The sequence below is a fragment of the Anabrus simplex genome, chromosome 8 (genome assembly GCF_040414725.1).
Source record: "Anabrus simplex isolate iqAnaSimp1 chromosome 8, ASM4041472v1, whole genome shotgun sequence".
Lineage (NCBI taxonomy): Eukaryota > Metazoa > Arthropoda > Insecta > Orthoptera > Tettigoniidae > Anabrus > Anabrus simplex.
In genome coordinates, this window is record NC_090272.1 from 35,713,680 (window position 1) to 35,727,721 (window position 14,042).

General features: G+C 47.0%; 3 non-coding genes across 3 annotated transcripts; 1 reads left to right on the top strand and 2 right to left on the bottom strand.

The window, feature by feature from the left end:
- Positions 1–31: 31 nt before the first annotated feature.
- Positions 32–103, bottom strand: TRNAC-GCA (transfer RNA cysteine (anticodon GCA)). Its single transcript has one exon. It is a non-coding gene; the product is annotated as a tRNA-Cys (tRNA).
- Positions 104–5,320: 5,217 nt separating this feature from the next.
- Positions 5,321–5,392, top strand: TRNAC-GCA (transfer RNA cysteine (anticodon GCA)). The gene has a single exon. It is a non-coding gene; the product is annotated as a tRNA-Cys (tRNA).
- Positions 5,393–7,430: 2,038 nt separating this feature from the next.
- TRNAC-GCA (transfer RNA cysteine (anticodon GCA)) lies at positions 7,431–7,502 on the bottom strand. Its single transcript has one exon. It is a non-coding gene; the product is annotated as a tRNA-Cys (tRNA).
- Positions 7,503–14,042: the final 6,540 nt, after the last annotated feature.

The following is a 14,042-nucleotide window of genomic DNA, read 5'->3' on the forward strand; positions in this document are numbered from 1 at the left end:
TAGGGGACGGTTAACCGGCGACAAAAACGAAAGGGGGCACCCGGGTTTGAACCGGGGACCTCTCGATCTGCAGTCGAATGCTCTGCCACTGACCTATACCCCCTATGCAGTGTCTACTTCACGTCTACCCCAACTAGTGTCATGAGTAAAGGAGGAAACCGATATTTGGACTGATGTACAGTGCAGGCGAGGCGGCTGGCTGTCGCATGATGCACATCCGAAGAAATTTGATTTAAGAGTTTTATATTTTAAGGCGTCCGCCTCTGCGGTGTAGTGGTTAGCGTGATTAGCTGCCACCCCCAGAGGCCCGGGTTCGATTCCCGGCTCTGCCACGAAATTTGAAAAGTGGTACGAGGACTGGAACGGGGTCCACTCAGCCTCGGGAGGTCATCTGAGTAGAGGTGGGTTCGATTCCCACCTCAGCCATCCTCGAAGTGGTTTTCCGTGGTTTCCCACTTCTCCTCCAGGCGAATGCCGGGATGGTACCTAACTTAAGGCCACGGCCGCTTCCTTCCCACTTCCTTGTCTATCCCTTCCAATCTTCCCATCCCTCCACAAGGCCCCTGTTCAGCATAGCAGGTGAGGCCGCCTGGGCGAGGTACTGGTCATTCTCCCCAGTTGTATCCCCCGACGAAGAGTCTGAAGCTTCAGGACACTGCCCTTGAGGCGGTAGAGGTGGGATCCCTCGCTGAGTCCGAGGGAAAAGCCGAACCTGGAGGGTAAACAGATGATGATGATGATGATATTTTAAGGCACTATGAAAATGGAACAATCCTTTTTCTGTTTTGGTATTCAGAACTGCGGCGTGGGCAATAAAGCCACAAGTGAGGCTTCCTCGGTAGTGCGCGCACTTAATACGCCGAGAGCAGTAGCGGCGATTGGAAATTAGAAGTACAGGGGGGGGGGGGGGCACAAAAATATATACACAACAAAACCTGCCCGGTGGAGAGGGGTAGGGGGGGGGGAGGGGGCGAGAGTATATACCAACAATTAATTTTAAAAAAGTGAGCTTATAAAATTGTAACAGTGCACTCTTGTGGTGGAGTGGTTAGCGTGATTAGCTGCCACAGCTGGAGGCCCGGTTTCGATTCCCGGCTCTGCATCGAAATTTGAAAAGTAGTACGAGGGCTGGAACGGGGTACACTCAGCCTCGGGAGTTCAAGTGAGTAGAGGCGTGTTCAATTCCTATCTCCGGCATCCTCGAAGTGGTTTTCCGTGGTTCCCCACTTCTCCTACCGGCAAATGCCGCAACGACACAGATTAGTCTGATGGCGACGATGGGATAGGAAAGGCGTAAGAGTTGGAAGCAAGCGGCCGTGGCCTTAATTAATGTAGAGTCCGTGTGCCGCTGACCGCACTGCCAAATCAAACGGTGGTACCTAACTTACGGTTACGGCCGCTTCCTTCCCACTTCGTTGCCTGTCCCGTCCAATCTTCGCAACAGTTTAAAAAAGAAAGAAAGAAAGAAAGAAAGAAAGAAAGAAAGAAAGAAAGAAAGAAAGAAAATTGTAACAGCTTTCATGATCTCTGAACGACTTTCGAGGGAGAGGTAAGGGTTGACAGTCTACCAACCAAAGTGTGGTAATAACAGTATGATACTTTTCTTTCTCACCAAGGCCTCACCTGCTATGCTGAACAGGGGCCTTGTGGGGGAGGGGAGGATTGAAAGGGGTAGACAAGGAAGACGGAAGAAAGCGGCCGTAGCCTTTCCAGTTTGCCTCGATGTGAAGATGGAAACCACGGCAAACCGCGTCGAGGATGGCTGAGGAGGGAATCGAACCGCACTCTACTCAGTTGACCTCCTGATGCTGAGTAGACCCCGATCCAGTGCTCGTCCCACGTTTCAAATTTCACGGCACGGGCCTCCAGATGTGGCAGCAAATCACGCTAACTACTACACCACACGAGCGGACTAGATTTTGATTCCATGCTATAAGTAAAATTGTCCTCTAAGGAACAATAATAACACACGTCATCTTCATCATCATCATCTGTTTACCCTCCAGGTTCGGCTTTTCCCGCGGACACAGCGTGGGATCCTACCTCTACCGCCTCAAAGGCAGTGTCCTGGAGCTTCAGACTCTTGGTCGGGGATACAACTGGGGAGAATGACCAGTACATCGCCCAGGCGGCCTCACCTGCTGTGCTGAACAGGGGCCTTGTGGAGGGATGGGAAGATTGGAAGGGATAGGCAAGGAAGAGGGAAGGAAGCGGCCGTGGCCTTACGGTAGGTACCATACCGGCATTCGCCTGGAGGAGAAGTGGGAAACCACGGAAAACCACTTCCAGGATGGCTGAGGTGGAAATCCAACACTCCTCTACTCAGTTGACCTCCCGAGGCTGAGTGGACCCCGTTCCAGCCCTCGTACCACTTTTCAAATTTCGTGCACGCTAACCACTACACCACAGAGGCGGACCAATTACACACGTACTACAATTAAATGGAAGTACGGTGTGATTACACAGTGGCTCAAAAAAGTATTGGTCTGCCGAGATATGCTACATATGAGGACGAGGAGTCTAAGGGAATGATGATAAAAATTGACTTATACTAGAATCCCCGATTGTTTATCATCTTGTGTAACATGTACACTGTAAGAAAAACATAATTCTCCCATGTCCTTGTAACTAAAAAGCCATAACTTAAAACAATCATATTCACTTGCCACCAAAAAAGTGTTGGTCTGAATTAACGTAATTTTTTGATCGTTCTTGAATGTTTCAGTACTTGGTAGGTCCTCCTTTCCCCTTTATAATCTCAGCTAACCTATTTGGCATCGATCGTACAAGGTTTCCGTAGTTTCCGAGTGAAGGCTTCTTTCAGGTCAGCTTTGTGTGATACTGCATGCTTTCTCACGTTTTGCTCCAAATAGTGCCACAAATTCTCGATGGGTTTGATGTCGGGAGGTTGTGGTGGAGTTTCCATCCAACGCGGTGTATTATATAACAGCCATAGCTTCGTGTTCAGGGCTGTGTGTTTGGGGTCGTTATCTTGCGTAAACGTATACTTTGCTGAGAGTCCCATTTTTGTACACTTAATGGAAAATGTGTCTTGAGAATGTTAATGTATGCTTTTTGATCCATAGTCCCTTCAGTAAAGGCTAATTCACCTACACTATTCGCACTCACGCAACCCCACACCATCAGGGAACCGCCTCCATGTTTCACAGTAGCTGCCAGGTTCTTCTCTTCAAGTTAAGAATTCGTCTTCCTCCACACAGTCACTCGTCTGTCTGACCTGAAGAGGGTAAATTTACTCTCATCAATAAAAACGACTCTATTCCAATCCTCATAGTTGTCATTTCTGTGCTTTTTAGCGTACGCAAGTCTCTTCTTCCTATTAGCTTTACTGATGTACGGCTTTCTAAGGACTGTTTTATCCGCATATCCTCTTTCGCGTAGCACATGTCGGATGGTTTCAGATGACACTTGCACTCCTACGTCTCCTACATCTTGTTGTCACGCAGCTGCCACTTTACGCACAATTTGCCGTTTGTCTGGTACTGATAACTTTGAGGGACGGCCACTTCTTTGTCTATTTTCTATTGTCTTTGTTCGTTTGTACCTGTACACAATATTTTTAACAGTTATGACAGCTCTTCCAATAATTTCACTTATGCCCTTGAAAGATTTACCGTCCTGAAATAGTCGCACTACAATTCTCCTTTCTTCCACGGTTATTTCTTTCATTGTCCTTCCCATTGCTATCTGAACACGGAAATAGCGCTGAATATTACCTACCGACGTGTCAGCACAGACACAATGAGCCAGATGCATCAGACAGCACGATGTCACGATGATATTGTGTACTAGACCAATACTTGTTTGGCGTGTAATGACGCACGCCCTTGTATTACTGGTCCGTTTGCAAACAGCGTGAATCTTCTTGGCTCTATATTCAACCTACTGATGTACTTGACTGTCTTACATATCTGCATATGTATAATTCCATTATATGCACCATTATTTGTACCATACTGTTCCGTTCATACCACGGCTATGGGCAGACCAATACATTTTTGAGCCACTGTACATCTAAAAATCTTTTAGTATTCGACTACGTACTAACAATTAACAGGCAGTAAATATATTGCCACACTGACGAATGCGCGTGGAAAGGGGCGAATTATACCCCAGTACACATGGCCTTGGACACAATATACCCCAGCTACCCTTCCTCAAAACACGTACAACACCCTGCTGTGCCCAGTCTCCACATCTTAGCTGTGGCGCTGTACGAATCTATCAGTCGAGAACGACATTGTTTACGTATTTCCGCTAAGGAAAGAATGTTCGCCTCTGTGGTGTACTGTAGTGATTACTGTGATAACCTGCCACTTCCGGAGGCCCGGGTTCGATTCCCGGCTATGCCACGAAATTTGAAAATTGGCACTATTGTTGGAACGGAGTGCACTCAGCCTCGGGAGGTCAACGGAATAGAGGTGGGTTCTATTCCCACCTCAACCATCCTCGAAGTTGGTTTCGGACATTTCCCAATATTGTCCTGCAGTCAAATGCCGCAAATGCCGGTATGGTACATAACTTAAGGCCAGGACCGCTTCCTGCCCTCTTCCTTCTCTTATATATTTCTATCCCGCCACAAGACCGCTGTCAAACATAGCAGGTGAGTCTGCGTGGGTAAGGTAATAGTCCTCCGTCCGAGTTGTATCTCCACGATCCAAAGTCTCACGCTCGATGACACTGCCCTTGTGGCGACAGAGGTGAGATCCCTCGCTGAGTCCGAGGGAAAAACCAACCCTGGAGGGTAAACAGATTAAGAAAGAAAGAAAGAAAGAAAGAAAGAAAGAATACAGATCTTGTATACATTCTTTTTTTATAATCACTATGCATTTAGGCGGCTAAAATAGACTAAAAATGTACCTAAGTGAAGTCCTCGGCCAATTCCTTCCCACTTCCTTGTCTATCTCGTCCAATCTTTCCACATCCCCACATCGCTCGTGTTCATCATAGCGAGTGAGGCCGCCTGGGCGAGGTACTGGCCATCCTCCCCAGCTGTATCCCGCCCCGGAAAAGAAACAAAGAAATAACTACTTTTCCTGGATTTTCGGACACGATGAGGTGGCGAAATTTTGTCCCGGAGGAATTCTTTTCAAGTCAGTAAATCCACCGACCGAGGCTGCCGTATTAGAGCACTTTCAAAAACCACCGGACTGAGTCGGGATGGAACCCGTCAACATTAACTTAGTCCTGCATTAAGTATTCAGTCAGTGAACATACAGAATATTCAGTAAAGAGACGAGGATAACTTTCCTCGATTGTTGTGACCGTAAATCGGTTAGACTTCAATAATGCGGGGTGTGGGGGCATAGCTCAGTGGTAGAGCATTCGACTGCAGATCGAGTGGTCCCCGGTTCAAACCCGGGTGCTCCCTAAAGTTTTTGTCCCCTGCTGCTCTGGTAACTAAACACGAGAATACCCGCTGTACGTTAGTGATTAATCGAACAAGGGATGGGGAAAATGATTTAAATACGGATATATATTTATATTACAAAGTATTGAAACCTATTTTCGGTAATGGATATCATCATCATCATCATCATCATCTGTTCACCCTCCAGGGTCGGTTTCTCCCTCGGACACAGCGAGGGATCCCACCCCTACCGCCTCAAGGGCAGTGTCCTGGAGCTTCAGACTCTTGGTCGGGGATACAACTGGGGAGAATGACCAGCACCTCGCCCAGGCGGCCTCACCTGCTATGCTGAACAGGGGCCTTGTGGAGGGATGGGAAGATTGGAAGGGATAGGCAAGGAAGAGGGAAGGAAGCGGCCGTGGCCTTATGTTAGGTACCATCCCACATTCGCCTGGAGGAGAAGTGAGAAACCACGGAAAACACACCTTAAAAGCCCAATAGTTAGTAGCGAACTGCTGAACGAAGTTGTTGCACTTGCACGGAGATGGAATGTGCTGACATTTGCACGGAACACCAAACATTTCAGGAAATTACTAAGCGTAGGTAGTTCTGAATAACATTTGCACGGAGGCCCCAGGTGAGTTTGAATACAGAAACAAGGGAGGAAATGTTCACTTGGTAAAATGTTAGATAGAAGCCTTTAGAATTCTTTGCTACACTTGATACCTGGTGACTACTACAGTAGTGTTCCAACTGATGGTAGTTGTTCTGCAGCTATGGATCCACCAAGGGGAAGCCTTTGTTGATTTATAATGGACATCAGACCCAGCTCAATAGATGCAGTCGCCTAAGTGTGGCCAGTATCCAGGATTCTGGAGATTGTGTGTTCGAACCCCACTGTCGCCAGCCCTGAAGATGGTTTTCCGTGGTTTGCCATCTTCACACCATTTTTACTCCACACCTAGCCCCTTCCTGTCTCATCGTCGCCATAAGACCTGTCTGTGTATGTGCGATGAAAGCAATTTCCAAAACTAAAATGGACATCAGCACATTGTGGACTATACTAATTAAGTCCAACTGACTTTTTGGCGATGCGTACATTTCAAGAAAAGAAAATGCAAAGGAATAATCATCATCATCATCATCATCTGTTTACCCTCCAGGTTCGGTTTTTCCCGCGGACTGAGCGAGGGATCCCACCTCTACCGCCTCAAGGGCAGTGTCCTGGAGCTTCAGACTCTTGGTCGGGGGATACAACTGGGGAGTATGACCAGTACCTCGCCCAGGCGGCCTCACCTGCTATGCGGAACAGGGGCCTTGTAGAGGGATGGGAAGATGGGAAGGGATAGGCAAGGAAGAGGGAAGGAAGCGGCCGTGGCCGTAAGTTAGGTACCATCCCGGCATTTGCCTGGAGGAGAAGTGGGAAACCACGGAAAACCACTTCCAGGATGGCTGAGGTGGGAATCGAACCCACCTCTACTCAGTTGACCTCCCGAATCTGAGTGGACCCCGTTCCAGCCCTCGTACCACTTTTCAAATTTCGTGGCAGAGCCGGGAATCGAACCCGGGCCTCCGGGGGTGGCAGCTAATCACGCTAACCACTACACCACAGAGGCGGACTGTAAAGGAATAATAACAAGATAATTAATATAGTTCAGGCGAGGCAAGTCGTGTTTGCAATTGGGATGAAGCGGTGAATTGTCTGAGAAGAAGTGTATTAATTTAACAAACGTGCTAGGGTAACAGAAAATATAATTTCAACAATATATGCCAAAGAGGTAGGCCAGCTCTTCAGTCGAGGGTATGTGAAATACTGCACGTGTCTATTAATTCCGGATAATATGAAAATCCAGGCCCTGTTCAAGCGTCACTCCCTGTAAGTGTTCCTATACCCTGCTGAGACAGCTGTCAAGACTTCTTCTCACGCCAAGCTTGACACAAGCCCTATGGCGCTCGCTTGGGGGATTCACGCGGCCTGTGAGCACAAGAACGAAGTCTCAAATTATACTCCCTGTGTATTACCACGTGTTAGGAGATGGTTAATTAGGGACAAAATCTAAGGGGGCACCCGGTTTTGAACCGGGGACCTCTCGATCTGCAGTCGAATGCTCAACCACTGAGCTATACCCCCACTATGACGTCTTGTTCAAGTCTAACTCAACCAGTGTCACGAGCAAAGAAGGAGACTGATATGTGGACTGATGTACAGTGCAGGCGAGGCGGCTGGCTGTCGCATGATGCACATCCGAAGAAATTTTTTTAAAGAGTTTTATATTTTAAGGCACTATGAAAATGGAGTCCGCCTCTGTGGTGTAGTGGTTAGCGTGATTAGCTGCCACTCCCGGAGGCCCGGGTTCGATTCCCGGCTCTGCCACGAAATTTGAAAAGTGGTACGAGGGCTGGAACGGGGTCTACTCAGCCTCGGGAGGTCAACTGAGTAGAGGTGGGTTCGATTCCCACCTCAGCCATCCTGGAAGTGGTTTTCCGTGGTTTCCCACTTCTCCTCCAGGCGAATGCCGGGATGGTACCTAACTTAAGGCCACGGCCGCTTCCTTCCCCCTTCCTTGCCTATCCCTTCCAATCTTCCCATCCCTCCACAAGGCCCCTGTTCAGCATAGCAGGTGAGGCCGCCTGGGCGAGGTACTGGTCATACTCCCCAGTTGTATCCCCCGACCAAGAGTCTGAAGCTCCAGGACACTGCCCTTGAGGCGGTAGAGGTGGGATCCCTCGCTAAGTCCGAGGGAAAAACCGAACCTGGAGGGTAAACAGATGATGATGATGATGATGATGAAAATGGAATTCTTTTTTCTTGTTTTCTTCTTCTTTTTAATCTGCTTACCCTCCAGCGTTGCCGTTTTTCCTCGGGCTCAGCGTCCTTGATGGGGATAGGAAGAATTTTTTTTCCTATGGGCTTTATGTCGTGCCTACACAGATAGGTCTTATGGCGACGATGGGATAAGAAAGGCCTAGGAATTGGAAGGAAGCGGCCGTGGCCTTAATTAAGGTACAGCCCCAGCATTTGCCTGGTGTGAAAATGGGATACTACGGAAAACCATTTTCAGGGCTGCCGATAGTGGGATTCGAACCTACTATCTCCCGAATCCCACTATCGGCAACCCTGAAAATGGTTTTCCGTTGGAAGATTAGAAGGGATAGACAAGGAAGAGGGAAGGAACCGGCCGTGGCCTTAAGTTAGGTACCATGCAGGCATTTGCCTGGAGGAGAAGTGGGAAACCACGGAAAACCACTTCCAGGATGGCTGAGGGGAGAATCGAACCCACCTCTACTCAGTTGACCTCCCGATGCTGAGTGGACCCCGTTCCAGCTCTCGTACCACATTTCAAATTTCGTGGCAGAGCTGGGAATCGATCCCGGGACACCGGGGTCGGCAGCAACACCACAGAGGCGGACTTCTTTCTGTTTTGATATTTAAAATTGCGGTGTGTACAATGAAGCCACCAGTGAGGCTTTTTCCGTAGTGCGTACAGCGTGGTAATACGTTGAGAATGGAAGCGGGGATTGGAAATGAGAAGTACAGGGTGAGGGGTGCGGGGCGTAAATAGTACAAAAAGTAGGGGGATATAGCGGTCCAGGAGGGGCGAGGCGTATACACCTTAAGTGAAAACAAAATCTATAAAACTGTAAGATTTTTCGTGTTCTCTGAGGAATTTTGAGAGAGACGTGAAGGTTGACAGTCTACCAACTTAAGTGTGGGGAACTAGTTTGATTCTTCTTTCTTCCTTTTTTTGCCGAACCAGACGAATTCTTTAATGAGCATCCACACCTGGGGAAATTATGGACAGCCCTATTCAACAAGTGCTTAGAAATAGGCAAAGTACCGAGCAACTGGAGAGTCGCAACGCTGAAACTCTTGTTTAAAGGTAAAGGTAGCCCCGACCAACCGGACTCCTACAGAGGAATTGCGTTGGAGAACGCACTGTTCAATGTATTCACTAGAATCCTATCTGCAGATTAGAAAAGGAAACAATCGGACAAATACCGGAAGAGCAATTTGGATTTAGGAGAGGCAGATCGACATTTCATGCAATAAGTAACTTAATGGGTGATTGAAAGGAAGCACTTAGGCATCACAGAGGGAAACTTCACGTCATATTCATCGACTATAAGAAGGCCTTCGAGCTACTGGACCTCCAGATAATCATCGATACGCTTAAACATAGGATCGGGGAAGACAACTATCTAACGATCATCATGGACAATATATTAGAACTAAACGAGCTCATCATCAAAGACAACATCCAAACCTCGACCCCGATACGACAGACCAATGGAATTCTGCAGGGGAACCCAGCCAGTCCCCTACTGTTCAATCTTACAAAATCAGACCTTATCGATTGCTTCGGAACCTAAAGGAACAGGTCACTTTCTATGCGTACGCAGACGACATGGCACTAGGCTCATCAAACCTCGAGGTACTACAGGAATGTATGTATCACCCAACATTATGGGCAGAGAAGAATTAGCTAGAGATCAATGAGCAAAAGACAGTCCGTAGGATATTTAGGAAGAGAGGGAAAATAACGGCCAAATGCCAACTGTTCTTCACTCCAAACCAGGAACCAATCAAAATAGCAAAGGAATTGAACTATCTCGCAATAACATTACAGACCACTGCAACGACCTACACTAAGCACATCAGGAATAGAGCAACTGCAGCCATAATGGCCATCAGTGAAATCCAACTGCTGCGCAGACTCTCTGTACCCACTGCCGTAAAGATCTTCAACACCAATATAATGCCCATAGTGACTTATTCTTCTTCTTAATATGTTTACCCTCCAGGGTCGGTTTTTCCCTCGGATTCAGCGAAGGATCCCACCTCCTGGAGCTTCAGACTTTGGGTCGGGGGATACAACCTCGCCCAGGTGGCCTCACCTGCAATGCTGAACAGGGCCTTGTGGATGGACGGGAAGATTGAATGGGACAGGCAAGGAAGAGGGAAGAAAGCGACCGTGGCCTTGAATTAGGTAGGCTACCATCCCGGCATTTGCCTGGAGGAGAAGTGGGAAACCACGGAAAACCACTTCGAGGTTGGCTAAGGTGGGAATCGAAACCACCTCTACTCAGTTGACCTCCCGAGGCTGAGTGGACCCCGTTCCAGCCCCCATACCACTTTTCAAATTTCGTGACAGAGCCGGGAATCGGAGCCGGACCTCCGGGGGTGGCAGCTAATCACGCTAACCACTACACCACAGAAGCGGACCCCATAGTGACTTATCGACTAGAATTAATATGGACATATCTCACCAAATCAAATCACAAAGACATCGCGCTGATCAAAGCAACTTATCTTAGGAGACTATTATGTGTATCGTAATTCACTCCCTCTAAAGCAGGGCCTCTCAAACGCCCAAAATCTCACGCGTGTAAACAGCGGCGCAGAGTTCCTGTGCACAGTGCAACTGTTCCGATCGGCTCGGCTCGGACCAACGCTTCGTCTCTGGGCTACTCGGCTAAGTTCGGCTCAACTCGGCCCAACTCAGCTCGGATTTGGAGCGCTACGGAGCAAGTGAGGAAAAGGGAGACAGAGGGAGCGAGTGTGACAGGCGTGGGGAAAGAGAGAGACAGCGCTATTGCTCCAAATCGAGGAGTGGAGTTCTGCACTCTGGTCAACCAAGCGAAGTCGTCTTTTGCACCGTGCACAGGGCAAGCACCAGGCGCATGCACCGTGAGAGACCCTGCTCTGACTAACATACGAGCACGTTGAAAAGCTTTCTTCATAGAACAATTACGACAGAAAATGCTCCTACCACCCACAAAGGCATATCAGGAACTCTTAGAAGAACTTCAGAACAAGAAAAAATGAGACATGGCTGGAATTCTACTCGACCGAAACAATGACGTCTACAGACTGGAAAGGTGCGGACTACGATTTGCGCCACACGCTGACGCGATTCGCAGTGCACAGGTTCCACCATCGCGTATGCAAGAAAAAGTGTTTCCATACTCGGGACGAAGTATGCTGTGTGTGTGCGCGCGTGTGTGTGTGTGTGTGTGTGTGTGTGTGTGTGTGTGTGTGTGTGTGTGTGTGTGTGTGAAAACAGTGTGATCAGTATCATGCGCTATGGTGTCACCAGAAACGTATATCCCTAACACAACTTTGTAGCGACTAAATTGCTGTATGTAGAACATTTATGCACGTTGTGCGCTTTTCTCTTATTATTATTAATTTATTTGTTGTTAATTTGTTTTGGTGATTTCTCAGTGCATGGGTCTGCATGGGTAAGTTACTCTGGAATACCTCACCACTCTTGTAAGTAGTGAGCATTTAATATTTTTGATCATGTAATTTTATCTTATTATAAACCAAACCAAACCAAACCCCATGGCACTACATCCCTTGAAGGGCCTTGGCCTACTAAGCGACCGCTGCTCAGCCCGAAGGCCTTCAGATTACGAGGTATCGTGTGGTCAACACGACGAATCCCCTCGGTCGTTATTCTTGGCTTTTTATCTTATTATGCGTCCTTTAAATTTTTTTCGGGTATGTTTGGTGAGATATTTTGATTGTGTGCCCCTCTCTGTAACGCCGTTGGAGCGCCATTTTGTTGATTTTTCATGACTTGTGCATTGTTGTGGCGCTGTAATTTGAAATGTATTCTTCCTAACTAAATTTAATCTTCCTCTCTTATTACCACTTCTGTTGTTTATGTGTGATTTCTAATATTATTTCGTTTTGTGCCTGAGTGTTAACTATAATTTTACTTGTATGCTTTTTGGATATGGTATTCCTCGCCCTCATTCATTTGGGTTTTTATCTTTTCTTCCTTTTCGTTGTGGGTGTGTTGATTATTTTTGTTACCTATTGATTCCGTAAACTGCCCCGTGTTGACCTCATGTACTTGGCAAATAACCTTCTGCTTCCTTTTCTTCTTAATTTACAATGTTCTTTTTTCATCATCATCTGTTTACCCTCCAGGTTCGGTTTTTCCCTGGGACTCAGCGAGGGATCCCACCTCTACCGCCTCAAGGCCAGTGTCCTGGAGCTTCAGACTCTTGGTCGGGGGATACAACTGGGGAGTATGACCAGTACCTCGCCCAGGAATCCTCACCTGCTATGCTGAACAGGGGCCTTGTGGAGGGATGGGAAGATCGGATGTTATAGGCAAGGAAGAGGGAAGGAAGCGGCCGTGGCCTTAAGTTAGGTACCATCCCGGCATTCGCCTGGAGGAGAAGTGGGAAACCACGGAAAACCACTTCGAGGATGGCTGAGGTTGGAATCGAACCCACCTCTACTCAGTTGACCTCCCGAGGCTGAGTGGACTCCGTTCCAGCCCTCGTACCACTTTTCAAGTTTCGTAGCAGAGCCGGGAATCGAACACGTGCCTCGTGGGGGGGGGGGGGGCAGCTAATCACACTAACCACTACACCACTACATCCCTCAGTCATCCCTCAAATTATAAGCATCTACATGTGCAGTTACAATCAGACGACAATATCTCACACCGTGAGTCCTGACTTCGAGTCATCTTAACTTCGGAAACAACATCTCACACACAGCTGATCCGATGGTAATCGAACAAACACGTACAACTGAACATCAAGACACCGGCGTCTAATATTTTTTTCGAGGAAACCGTGGTAGACAGAGGTGACAGAAGGTGCGGGCATGAATGAGTCAAAATACGACAATCAGAAGATTAATTTGAAACTTCAAAATTTATAGCTATATTTCTTTCTCAACTATTTTTTTGTTTTCTTTTCGAAAAATAAACTTTACAGTTCAGGTACAGAAGTTCATAAGATAGGGTAACAACTTTAGAAAATCGAATAACAAGTAATTAACTATTTTGAGCTTGAAGCTCCCTAATTATACATTCTCCAAGAGCACTGCGGCTCCTTCTAAGAACAGTCCAGGAGACAAACCTCCCAATTTCTTTTACATCACCAGGAGACAGAGTCTTCAAAATACACACTCTTCCCAGAACACCTTTTGCTCTACAATATTATCTAGCAGACCACTCTCCAAGCATTACAACGTTACGCCCTTCCAAAGGCATCATTCAATATCTACACTAACACCTCTACATGAATAGAAAGAGCATCTGTGCTCTATAAAATTTACACTTAGAAATCTATTTCCAGAAATGTCCAGGCCTGTCAAAGGCTCAACCTACAGTTTACAAATTCCAACAGTATTCTCTGTCTTACATGGTCAAAAGTCCAACACGAAAGGGATGAAATAAAATTTCACAGGGGTATCGAATACCCATTCTATCGGGCCTTTGTGAAAAACGACGGATTAAAGTTATTGCCCGAAAAATCAAAATGATGTGGAGGCGGACACTTAAACTCCTTGAAAGCAGTTAAAAGTTTAAAACCCTATTTGGGACTCTGGTCCAAAGTTACAGAGGCTAAGCCTATACTACCGAGGTGACTAGCTGGAGAGAATATTTAAATTATAAGATTTCCAACTGAAAAATGTTACAAAATCTTAGTCACCTCAAAATCAAGTTGATAGAGAACGCGAGAGGGTATCACACTCTCTAGTCCTTGATTTCGGCTAAGTTCTTTTGACTAGTTTTGAAGTTACGTTTTAGAAAATTAGTGTTATATTAGTAAAGATTGGAAACCTTCCCTTCGAACTAGCTTTCAAAGACTATCACTTATATAGAGCTGCCATCACCTTGAGCTGATGGATTACTCTGCG